Source organism: Saccostrea echinata, unplaced genomic scaffold, assembly GCF_033153115.1.
Source record: "Saccostrea echinata isolate AGI-Se365-2 ecotype Australia unplaced genomic scaffold, CSIRO_AGI_Sech_v1 ptg000023l, whole genome shotgun sequence".
Classification (NCBI taxonomy): Eukaryota; Metazoa; Mollusca; class Bivalvia; order Ostreida; family Ostreidae; genus Saccostrea; species Saccostrea echinata.
Genome location: NW_026889772.1, coordinates 15,499,900 through 15,511,583, shown reverse-complemented (window position 1 = coordinate 15,511,583; position 11,684 = coordinate 15,499,900). Strand labels below are relative to the sequence as shown.

General features: G+C 33.3%; 1 long non-coding RNA gene across 1 annotated transcript; it reads left to right on the top strand.

Annotated features, from left to right (window-relative positions):
* The first annotated feature begins 3,942 nt into the window (after positions 1-3,942).
* On the top strand, positions 3,943-5,353 carry LOC133191534 (uncharacterized). Its single transcript, XR_009721723.1, has 3 exons — positions 3,943-4,039; positions 4,836-4,973; positions 5,203-5,353. It is a non-coding gene; the product is annotated as an uncharacterized LOC133191534 (long non-coding RNA).
* Positions 5,354-11,684: the final 6,331 nt, after the last annotated feature.

Sequence of the window (11,684 nt, the reverse complement as noted above, 5' to 3'; positions counted from 1 at the left end):
AAATAATGAAATTGGACAAAAATTGACCAATTTCCAGCGATTTAACTACTAGTATATGCGGTTTTCAATGAAATATATATAGAAAAAATAAAATTATCTTCACTTTTGGCACATATCTGTACCTGTTGTGGATGTATGAATGTGTGTGTTGGGTGTGTGTGTATTTTTCATCCCAAAATTGGCCTATTCTCAAGGAAGTATAAATTGTACAAAATAATAAGGCTAGATCATTGTGAACAAATTTCATCTTAACAATCATTTACTAGCTGATATCTTTAATGTTTAACCTGTAGACAGTTTTCACACCCCGTGCAAATCCAGAATAACACAGTCAAACAGTACTAAAGATATTTCTCCAACACTTAAATTATTGTCTTCTAATGCTCATCAAACTCACCGAAGCTGGTCTTTGCTGAGTTTGTTAAATTTAACAAAACCACGTAATAGACATAAATAATTTTATTCATTCAAATGATATTATAAATGATATATAAATAATTCTACATTAAAATGAAGATAAGACTCACAAGGTCTGAAAGTAAGTTATGCAAAATATGAAAATGTCTGAACCTCCACCCCCAAAACGACTAGAGAAAAGAACTTATAAAACAAGACAATCAAACCCTATCAGAAAATTATTGCAAACGTTTGGCTTATCCAAAAAATAAATGTCCACATTATATACAATTTACGTATGCCATCAAAGGCGAGCCTGCTCACAAATTACCACCCAAGTTATAGTTCTGTATGACAGCCGTTAATCCCTGGTCTGCCCAGGTAAAGCTTGCGAGAAATGAAAAAAGAGAAGATTCCAAACCATGCATATACTACAAATCTATCACTCATATACATAATTATATGGACATCAGTTAAACAGAGCCTGCCCAAATACAATAAATGTTATTTACATGGTATTTATCATCATTCATCATTTGAGCCAGCAAGCAAGTTAAGTAAGGGAGAGGGTAGAGAATTTACTGACACCACTTATTCACTGACCTGTCATTGACAGCAATTATTCACTGATCTGGCATTGACAGCAGTTATTCACTGACCTATCTCAACTATTTATATATAAAAGCATTTATTCAGTGGTCTGTCCCAACTATTGACACAACATTTTCATGCAATAATATAAAAAGAACAGCACAATCTAATTGCTAACTAACTTGCATTCCTTCGGGCTCAACAACCTGATCACTGAGGTACTTTGTTTAATCTGATATATGTTTACCCGGAGAAGGACTGAAGCAGCAGTTAATCACTGACCTGCATTTGAATTAGAATCTAATTACCTTACTTTCCATCTAATACCTGTACCTTAAGGTTCCATTAAAAAAAACGAGGATAACGAGCAGTGATCGATCTAAAAAAAAATATACAAACAATACATATCTGTAAACAGGGCATAAAATAAGATCTTGGAAATTCAAAAGTTGGGATCAAGTGCCTAAGAAGAGTATCATCCCCTGTCGACTGGTAACACCCGCCGTGAAGTAGACTGAATATTCCTTAGTCAAATTTAGTATACCATCAAAGGGGCCTAACAATTGGCATGAAACACGTCAGCCAATGAAGGGTCATATTTGCTAAAATGGTAAAGATAAAGACTTTAGAATATAACTACGTAGAGAAGTGACGATGGAAAAGCTAAAATCATTTAGTTTGTCATACAAATTAGTTTTTAGTGAGCCTATAGTCAGTAAAACATCCAAATATGAAACAAATGTGGCAGAATCTGTGGTATCGTTTATTTCGAGTTCACTGGGATTTCACGTTGACATTTGAATGGAAGTAATTCAAGTTTTCAAATATTTGACATCAGCAGCTAGCACCCATTGTCAAGCAGTATGATAATAGCTAATCCTTTTTAAACCCCTGTTGATTAAACCCATCTTGAATCCCTGGGAAATATGAACCAAAATTGATGGTGTCTTAACCAATGAGAATTATATGTACAATTATACAATTATATGTGAGAATAGAATTGTAATTTATTAAATACAGTAAATGGCAAAAAATAAAGTTTTACAAACAAGGGGGAAAATCAGCAAATATCAAACATTTTGAGCATATAGGTATACACGTTATACAAGATATGAACACATACGTTCTGATTTCCCCCATAGAAAATAGGTCACAAATAATTTTCAGTTCTGACTAGATCAAACACAAACTTTATAAAAATTAATATACTGCTAACAAAAAGCAAAAAGATGGCAACAAATAAGGCCCTACAAAAAGCTAAATATGATAAAAATGTGACATTAACAAAAACTCGTAAAAATTGATTTTTACTTTTACATCAAGAATATTAACTTCAACATGAAAAGGATGCAATAGAGTATATAATACAAAATAAAAATACACAACAAAAAATACAGTATTTATCTAGATTTCAATCCTGAGTACAAATGATAACAGTAGGGGGAAATGAGAATGGAAAGGCAGTGGGCAAGTAAAATTCCACAGGTTTAAAAACCTGTTCTGGCAATAATAATAAAACCACGTGAATCTTTATTTAATTTTCATTGGTTAAGGTACCATCAATTTTGGTTCATATTTCCCAAGGATTCAAGATAGAGTTTGATCAACATGGGTTCGAAAAGGGGTAGCTATTATTGCAGAAAACAGTATCGCCATTAATGCTATTATCTACATAAGAGGTGTTAGATATTGGCATTCAGAAACTCAAACACTCTTTAATATCAACTTCGGAGTATTTGAATGCACTATGTTTTTAATAAAAAAAAATTCACAAAAGACTAATGACGAGGTACTTAAATTGACAAGTTCCGTTTTTATTGAAAAAGCAGCTTTCTATGATGCCAAAAAGCCTTGACTTATATATATATATATATATATATATATATATATATATAGAGAGAGAGAGAGAGAGAGAGAGAGAGAGAGAGAGAGAGAGAGAGAGAGAATATTTTGAAACACATGAAATTTGAAATATGTTTTAGATTTGATAAATTTATAACAAAACTTGATATCGTTTGTAAACATAGTGCTAAATGATGAACGTGCTTAACACATATGTTAAATTTATGTTGCAATTGTATTTTTGTAGTACATCATTAACTTTAGAAACATGCTTTTTACTAACCATGCCCGTTTGGAGAGTAAAAAAGACAAACAGAGAGAGAGAGAGAGAGAGAGAGAGAGAGAGAGAGAGAGAGAGAGCGATGTAATAATATGACTTTGTAGAGTTAAAAAAATCTTCTCGAATATTTCCATTTCTATATCAGGCTGTAACATATTGTTAAAAAAGCAAAAACAAAAATAATTGGCAAGCAAAATTTGTTTAAAAAATAAAAGATAAATTTTAAAAAATATATAAAAGAAGAGATGGTGTGGGGTTAAAATTCCGCTCTCAATTTCGGGGGAAAATTCGGTGAAAGATCGTGTGAAGTTTCCAACATACTATAAAAAACTTATTGAAAATCTGATAAAGATTTAACAGCTCAGAACAAGGGGATTACATTACTAACGGCAATAAATGTAGCTTTTAAAGAATACGTAAAAATTATATAATTAACTGGACACAGGAAAGACAGAAAATTATAGATAATTCTCAAAGTTGTCTTTCAGTCTTTCAAACTTTGATAACTAGTTGCCTCTGAATGATCAACGATATTTTAAAGGTTTGAAATAGCTAACGAAATCTTTTACAAAGTCTTTACATGTATTTGTAGTCTCTTTCTGTTCAATCTTTCAATTGATTGTCAGGTTGCTATTATCATTCCTTATTAAGGTCAATGAAATTAAAATAAATTATAAATAAAAATTGGTTTAGATAATTATCATTTGGTTTTCCAAAACATTGACTTCATTTATCTTTTTTGCTCAAGGTTTCTTAAAAAAATATTCAAGAAGGAAATCGCTTTAAAAATGCATTGATTGGTGGATGTAGGAACTCTGACAGTATATAAGGCATCAATCTCGATCATCTAGCTATCTGCAGTGTCCTAAATCAACATGGGAAAACTCCTCGTTTTATTGACTGTTCTCTGCCTGATGGCCATGACGACCGGTAAGTGTACTTTCTACAGTATATTCTCTTTCTCTCTCTCTCTCTCTCTCTCTCTCTCTCTCTCTCTCTCTCTCTCTCTCTCTCGTGAAGTTATGTTTCTTTTTCAGAGTTAATCTAATTTTTTTTTGGTCAATTTTAGAACTATAATCAATTTTGTAAAACAAATCAAGTCAGAATTACTTAGGATATTATTTTCTATAATTTACTTTGAGCCAAGGATGCAATTATTATTTTTTATTTTTCCAAAAACTAAACTATACAAATGTAATGAAATATATATTTCTCAATAATGAAATGTTAATTTTTTTTCAATGACAGTTTATAAATATTTTAATGCAGTGTTGGTCTGATTATTCAAATTATGACCAAGAAGTCTTCATGGTGGCAAATTGATACACTGTAATATGCAAACACCATGTTTGAAAAAAGATATTACTGCAATATATGATCTCTCTAACGGTTGCATTTTTCAAAAGTTACATTTCCTTCCATTTATTTTTCTATTAGATTCTTAATAATATTAAATAAGATTCTTTTTCTCATGAACTCATTCAAAAGCGCATGAATCTGCATGATAAACAGATTAATCACTAGGCAGAAAAGAAGCAACGATTTGCTGTTTTTAATCTAGTTTTTATTACAACAACAACAACAAAAAAACGAATAAATAAATTAAATAAAAAAAATGAATGAAAAAATAACGCGCTAATCACTTGAGTCAAATTTTCAATCTATTGAAATATATAGAAATGATTGGAGGTTTTTATAGTAATTCTACAACATTTTTTAATTTCAGCTTACTATTATCATCATGGCGGACAGAAACGTTGCGACTATCATCGCAGATGTTATTCTAACTACCACTGTTACTACGGAGAATATTGTAAAATTGTGTCTCAGTTCCCCTACAGGCGTGGCGTCTGCTGTAGTCATTGTAAGTATCTGTCCACGTCTACAATGAAAATATAACAATGAAGATATATCATGTTTAAACTCTTCATTATAATTGTCTTTACTCTTAACATTACTAATATGTCAAATGTTTTACAAATCCCTTATTTTAATCATCTTTCTATTTACATAATGAAGAGATTTGACTATCACTTATTACAAGAGTCGTATTGCAATATTAACTGGAATGTGAAATACAATATATATTACAGATGGTGGAAGACATTATTAGGACAAGAATGGAACGAGGCAGATCACTGGCTAATTGACAAAACGGCCTGAAGTTTTAAAGAAAAATTACTTGCAATGATCATTGTTCAATCAATTTATATTTGAAGCATTTGAATAAAATCTTGCATCTTATGCCAACTCTTATTTAAAAAAAGTCTATTGCATACTTATAAAATTCTGACTTAAGAAACCTTAATGAAATTCGTCATCGCTTATTACTGCTTGAAATTATTATGATTTATAGTTTTTAAGAGATAACTTTAGCTGATTCTTCCTCCAGCGGTTTCTTCCTCAGATTTCTTGATAAAATCAACATTTACATACACTTCATTTGTGACTTTTTTGTTTTATTGTTTTTTATTTTAGGTTTTATAACATAAGAATTTTTAAATCTTAAATCATTTGAAAATTGAAAAATAAGGGGTTTCTGCAAAGAAAATCGCAAACTTCACTGGTGTAGGGAACCGAATTATATTAACGGTATCAATTTATTGTATATTGTTTCAATGAAACACACTTTTTGTGTTAGATCAACATGAATGAAATCAGAACAGAATTTTGACCCTGCAAATTATCCCGATTTAATTCTAATTTTGTAAATTATGGGATATTAGTAATTTAGTACATGCCCGATTGTCAAAACGAGAGTGGTCGCCCGCGTGGCGCAGTGGTAGAGCGTCTGCTCTAGAGTCGCGGAGTAAGGAGTTGAAATAAGGTGTTAAAGTTGAAATAGCTGTTATGCTGGGGGGATTGAAAATTAATATGTAGATAAACATTCTTAAGTTTGCACTATTTTTAAACAGAATTTTCTATGAAAACTGCAGGTGTAAATAAGCGAAAATCGTACAGAAATATAATTATCAGGAAAACAACACCGTTCTTACTTTTTTCAATGAAAGTCCAGGCTTTTTGTCATCACTGACAGCTGCTTTTTCAATAAAAATGGAAATCGTAAATTTACTTACCTTGTTATTGGTCATTTACAAAATTGCTTTGTTAAAAACCAGTCTGATTGTACATACAAGTTCTGTGAAGTTGATATTAAAAAGATGCTCGAGTTTCTGATTGACAATATCTATGCGGTTTTGGAGACTAAGTCTTCCAACAATCTATTGGAATTTTCATGGGTACTTATTGCTTCCCGTTATTAGCAGACCTTTTTTTTGTATTCATATCAAGCAGAATTTGTTCAAAATCTTATAGGTGAAAAGATGAAAACACTTGCTGTGGCCTTCAACTCGACATTTAGATATATCGACGATGTATTGTCAATTAACAATGGTTATTTCCATTCTTATGTCAACACGATATATCCTGGTAAGCTTGAAATAAAAGATACTTCAGATTCTGACATAGGAGCAGAGCAAACATGGACCTCCAAACATCAGAGGTGGGATCAGGTGCCATGGAGGAGTGAGCATCCCCTGCCGACCGGTCACACCCGCCGTGTGCTCCTTGTCATGATCGGGAAATAACGGAAAAATCCGTCGACAATTCAGTGTGTAAATAATGGCCTAACAATTAGTGTGAAAAACGTCAGTTGACTCAATGATAAATTGTATTTGCAGACAAGGTCATTGTATCGACCATAGAACTTACGAAACGGTGACTTTACGATGACTTTAAGCGAGGCTGCTGATATTCTTGTTTCATCAACTTGTTTGTCAATAATTTACCTCGTTTTAGAAATTGTACATACGTAGAGCATGCTCTTGCGTATCGAATCAACTGAGAGATATATACCCCGTATGCAGGTGATGAAGGTATATTGCTGCATAAGTAAGGGAAGTTGACGATTGAAAAGTTAGTCATCACGTTTATCATAAAGCTTGGTTGTTAGATAACCATTAACGTCTTTTTCAAGTAAGATATCCAAATATGAAACAGATGTGTCAGACTCTGTGGTATCTTTTATCTCAAGTTCACCAGGATATATCGTATCGACATAAGAATGGAAATAGCCATTGTTAATTGACAATACGTCGTCGATATATCTAAATGTCGAGTTGAATGCCACAGCAAGTGTTTTCTTCTTTTCACGTAAAAGATTTTGGACAAATTATGCTTCATATGAATACAAAAAAAGGTCTGCTAATAACGGGGCGCAATTGGTATATATTTCATTTAGAAAGAGAACAGAAATATATACACACCTTTGCTATATATATACATGTATATAACCTTTATATATGATAATATTGTAATGGCATCAATACAAGTAGTAATTCCGTCCATTCTTTCTTCCTATAAGTGCTACCACCCTATGACATTTATTCTTAAACATTCTCTTAGTGCGTTACACTGATTTGACACTTTCAACGTACATAATTGAAAAAAAAAGAATAATGTAGTGTGTAAGGGAGTACAATTAAGTACATGGTCGTTTTTTATCTCACCAAAGAGGATTATTCAGAATACTCATGATACAATATGCATTACCTTAAAACAATAACTGTAACTTGATAATCCCGATAAAGATAAATAAACATAAAGTGAATAATTTATAGCTTTAAAAAGCTATGTACAACGTTTTTTGGCCACTCGTATCAAGAAACTGCAAATTTGTATTTTTAATTTGTAAATAGTCATCGCCATATAAAACACATAAAAATATTAAATAACAAAAATATGTTGGGCGGGAGAGGAAAAATGAGTTTTAAAAAGAAACACATGAAAGCAACATTTCTTAAATTATTTGTTCTTTCTATGGCTAAAGCGACAAACTTTGAAATATACCTGCAGAACTAGGAGTGGTGACTAAAGTTTCATTAAGATTTTGTAAGCCATTATAGAGAACATTCCCGCACAAAAAATGGTGATAACTTTTAAATTTAATCATTTATTTATTATCATTTCATTGAATCAATTATTTTGTGTCATTACAGAGTACAGAGACATAAATAATACGTTTATGTACAGATGTGTGCCAAAAGTGAAGATAATTTTATTTTTTCTCTATATTTTTCATTGATAACAATATTTTGTAAAATCACTGGAATGACAACGTTTCTTGACAGATTTAACCACAAATTTCTTGATAATCCCAAAAAAGTGTTATAATTGATAAAAACAATAGTTTTTTATCTGATCAACATCGATATTTAAGAAATACTGTAATTTAAGTGCAACATGAAAATTTAAGTCATATACGCACAATGAATTATATAGTCAACATTGATCTTGAATTTTAGAACTGATGTAAATGATGAATTATCTTTTTCTAAAAACAAAATATGTAATGATCTTTTAGAAAAAAAAAAATAACAACACATTTTCTGGTTTAGTCTGCTCCGATTTACAATAAAAAAAAAAACTTCTAACGGCAAATTATTATTATTTGGTCCAGCATGGATTTTTAACCTAATTTGAGGATGCAGATTCTGAAAAAATATGTTTGCCTTCATGAAAATGGCGTTAAGAAGGTCAAAATGGCGATTCAAAATGGCGGACACCAAATTTTTCCAAAATTTTTGCTATTGCCGTTCAACGAGAAAAGTATGCTTGAATAACCATATAAACATTAATTTGATATATTTATGAAAGTAGCAACTAATAATGGAACACTTTCATTAAAAAAAAATTACGGGGTTTTCTCCCAAAGTTCGAATTTTCTCTGTTTTTAGCTATTATTTCTACACTCTTCTTTGTTTGAGATTTTGCATTTGCAGAGGTCCATACATTGCAGATTGGCTTGTTTGCATCCACATCTCTCTGTTCTACAACCTTTTGTGCAGTTGCAAACTATCAAATCTAGGCAAACCTCTGGAATTAGATCTAAATTCATTAGTATCGGCACCAAACAACCATCAACCAACTTCCACCCCATTTCAGTTGGACATGGTAATAAGGGCTTACAAATGTTTGCCTGTCTCCATATCAAGGCTTGGTAGTGTGCTCGCTTTATATGCATGCATAAGGCATCACTAGCCGGGGGCATATTCTCCGGGCTTTTTGATTTCCCAAATAATACATTCCTTACCGTGTCAGTAGTCTCCGCTTCTTGGTTATACAACTTACGGATAAACTTTTCACACTCTTTGATTTTCTGATCAGTTAATTCTCCCTCACCTAAGCCCTCGAGAAGCTCAGAATTATCTCTGAATACCCGCATGGAAGATTTTTTTGATATACCATAGAAATAAGATGTTGTGTCACACCCTGTCAGTGCATGAAATGCTACCAAATGCTTGCGTAACTCTTAAGAAGAGAAGTTTTTCTTGACAACAACATGAACAGGAATGTTTTTTGGCTTTAAAAAGGTTCCTGCAATCATCCACAAGTGTCTGTCTATTTCTGAAAAGAATGATATGAGTAGCAATAAGACATCGGTATCGGATGCTAAAATGACAATAGAGGTGCAAGCGGATACTTGAGAACAATGTATGGCATGAAGCACTATTCCAGTGTCTGTCTCTTCATGCGTGGCCCCTAGCACAGACAATTCTAACATACCATCATTGCATTTCACACTATTTTCATCTACATCCCCCCCGACAGTAACAACGGTTTTCCCTATAGGCGCTAGGAGAATTATTTCTTCAGACAGCAGGGCAGCAAGATCTTTCTTGTTTTCGTTCAAAGACAAGAAGGTAGCGAAGTTAGTTGGAAGGGGAACGTCTCGATTTTAAACAATCCTTCTAACTGGTTGGTGCCCTTTTGCTCTGCGATTACCAGTTCCGGATTTTATTGATTGGTCCCTGAAGCGATCGAACAGAACATCGATTCTAGAGAAATTGTTTCCTTTCCTAAAAACAGTTGAAACAAACTCGTCAGCAAAGTCTCCAAATGTTTTCATTCCATGCATTCTAAGGCTCTGAACCAATGCTTGCCCATCTATAATCAGAGCTGATGAATCACTTTCATGTTGAATTCGCGCCCCAACTTCGACATCCTTCAGAATTTCATTCTGTAGAACTGATTTGTTTCCAGATTTCAAGGAACCACTAGTATCAGCAATTGAAATAGGCACTGGTAGGAGTTCGTGCTTCAGTATTTGCCCCAAATCAACCTCCCTTCCTGCTTTGTATGCAATAATAAGTCTTTGCAATATGTTTCGGTCAGCCTTAAGAATTTTTCTTTTATCAACAGCTTTAGAACCAACCCGTACTTTGTAAAAGGATTCAAATGTTAAAGGATTTTTTTTTTCAAAACATGATGCAAAGGAACGTTTAATGTACCTGTTTCTTTGTTTGGAATTAAACGATCTGAAGCAAAACCTTCCAACTGTATTTGACCCAAATGCGCTGAAGATGGTAACGAATCTCTGATAAGATCAGTAACCTTGTCTTTTGTGATCACGTTGATTAAGTGATCTCTTTCGTAGGAGGGGTCAAGCACTTTAAACCTTTTCATTGCATCAACTAGTGATTCCTCAAACTCTGAATCAAGGACCTTTCGACTCTTTGATGCGTCCTTGTGGGTAATAATGTCATCTGGATTTACATCGTACATAGTTCTTGTAAGAAAACTTACATGTGACCTTAAGTTATAGGAAAGAGACCACCTACTGAGTGCAGAGGGAGTCCTCGTGATTCCCACTATGCCACCGCCCCTCTTACCTGTAGCGTTAAGCCATTCTTGGGTTTGATCTGGATCCACTTGATTAAATGTTCCTAGGCTTCTTTTGGCAACAAAGTTGCCCTGTTTGAACTCCTCAAGAACCTCACTCGGCAATTGGTGACAATCAGCCAGATAAACACTACCCCACCTGGCATAGTTTATATGATCATATCGAAAGAACCATGGCAGCATTGCCCTGAATGAATGCAAGTATAAATCCCACAAACCTTCTCTTTCCGATTTTGTAAATTCCAGGAGAATGGACAAATATGACCACCAAAAGAGTACATTTGGATTAGTAATTTCCTCTCTGAAATTTAAAAAATATTCCCTAAACACAGTATTCTGCAGTTGCTCTAAACTAGACCCTATGTCTCTCTGCTCATTCATAATATCATTCAATATTTGTGTAACAAAAAGCTTGGAAACAGAATCTTCCAAAGAGCTTGGGCAGTGATTTTATGGGCTCTCATGCCGCGACTATAATGCTTTCCTGCTAGAACATTTTGAGCAGCAACAGGCCCAAGCAATTCACATTCCATCCAGTTCATACAAACCAGAACCACTCATATGATCTCCTATACATTTCATAAAGTTCATAGCAATATGTAAGCCACCCATTCGTGGCACAAGTCTCTCTCTGTATTCTGGAACTGACCATTTTAAATCCATCAACTTGAAGTACAGAGCTTGATCAACTGTTAATACAGTATGACGTTGACCAAGACGGTCAGATATGTACATGCATTTCTGGACAACTGTGTTAAGCGTATCTATTTCATGAGCAGGTGCTTGTACGATAGGCATGTAACCAACGATAGTGAGGTCGGGGTTTATGCTGCTGATTGACTGATTAAAAGCAGACCAAGTAATTGGAACATCTTGTTTGTTTCTTTTCAAATGA